This window comes from Chionomys nivalis, chromosome 17 (genome assembly GCF_950005125.1).
Source record: "Chionomys nivalis chromosome 17, mChiNiv1.1, whole genome shotgun sequence".
Classification (NCBI taxonomy): domain Eukaryota; kingdom Metazoa; phylum Chordata; class Mammalia; order Rodentia; family Cricetidae; genus Chionomys; species Chionomys nivalis.
In genome coordinates, this window is record NC_080102.1 from 57,487,181 (window position 1) to 57,488,893 (window position 1,713).

General features: G+C 54.3%; 1 pseudogene; it reads right to left on the reverse strand.

Annotated features, from left to right (window-relative positions):
- Window positions 1–518: 518 nt before the first annotated feature.
- Window positions 519–1,713, reverse strand: LOC130888422 (sperm motility kinase-like; annotated as a pseudogene).

Here is a 1,713-nt window from a genome sequence, read left to right on the forward strand (position 1 = left end):
AGAAGGTGCTCACCTGGTTCTGTGGGTGGCTCTAGGATCCCCTGACTGTGGAGCCTGGTTCTCATGGGAGCCATGGTTTCTCTCTGCAGGAGGCAGGCAGCAACATAGGTGTCGGAAGCAATTGACAATGGTTTTCTTGACCCTTTTCCAGCGGTGACGGCTCTGGTTTTGGGAGAAAGGTGGCCCAGCATCCTGGGGCTGACCATGGCTGATGGCCTCTTCCTATCTTGTGTGTCCTTCCTGCAGTGTTTCCCCAAGGGAGGAGCCTTTGGGGGTTACACGCAGAGCCGTCCCCAGCGAGCTCCAGAGTTTCTCTGCGTTATTTGCAGCCTCACTGTGGTCTGCTCCAAGAGGGTGGTACAGAGAGCAGGATGGCTGGCACTCGCTGTCAGGCTACCACACAACCCGATCTTCGACTGTGAGAAACTCTTGCTGCTGTCCAGGCTGCTGCTCATGAGGGAATCAGCCACAGGACAGCACAGGTGGATAAGGTGGACAAGGTGGATCCTCCTAGGCTGTCAGCACAGGGTGGCGGGCACGCTATGCTTTCTGCCACCCTGCCTGGAATTCTCATCTTCTTTCTCCTGGGGCTCAGATGGCACGATGAAGGTTGGGGGAGTAGGCTCAGCAGCTCTCCTGAGGGTCCCAGAAAAGGTGTGAAGATCCGCCAGGCTGAGGACAAGGCCTGGCTCCATGGGTTTTGTGGGTTTCACCCGGTGATGGCAGCAGTCTCCCCTGGGTGCCTGGTGTTGCAGACTCAGGAATGTGGCCATCACCTGATTAAATTTTTGGTCTTCTGGACACTCAATCATTTCTTCACGTTGGTACCCCATGCCTGCCATGGTGCCGACAATGCTAGGGCTCGGGGTGCCTGGGAGACTCTGGATGGATGCCCGTGCCTGGCTGTCCCTGATCATGGGGCGCCTCAGGATCTGACTGATGGTGGGCCTCCTGTTGGGGCTGATCATGAAGATTTCCACGATGACGTTGAAAATATCAAGTGGGACATGATGAGGAACGCTGAAATTTGCAGCCAAAATTTGCTGCTTCAAGCCCCTAAAAGAGCTCACTTGGAATGGAAGGTGCCTGGCCACCATGTAGTAGAGGAGCACGCCTAAGTTTCACACATCGCTGGCATAGCCATCGTTATGGCTCCACTCCGAAGAGTTCCGGGGCACAGTAGGCCAGAGTGCCGCAGAAAGGCTTTAGTTTTGTCCCAGGGACAACTCTGACTGCCAGGCCAAAATCACAGAGCTTGGCATTCCCAGAGGCGTCGATCAAGATGTTATTCGCTTTAATGTCCCTGTGGACGATACAGTTGTCGTGGCAGTACTTCACTGCCTGTACTACCTGTGCAAACAGCCTTCGAGCCTCGCACTCCTGTAAGCCTCCCGGTTTGCGAATCTGACGCAACAGGTCCCCCTTTGAGGCGTAATCCATTATGAGATACGTCATCTCCCGTGTCTGCACCTCCTGAAAGAACTTGATTATGTGCGGATGAACGAGGGATCTCATTATATCGACCTCATTGTTGTTCCGGGCACAGTTCCCCTTCCCATTTGCCAGAATCTTCACAGCCACGTAGCTGACAGTGGGCACGTGAAAGGCCAGTTTGACTGTGGCAAAGGCTCCTCGTCCCAGAGTTGTCATCATTTGATAGACATTGCCAAATGTGTCCTCGTCACAGTAGAAGGTCTCTCTGCCCTGCTCCAT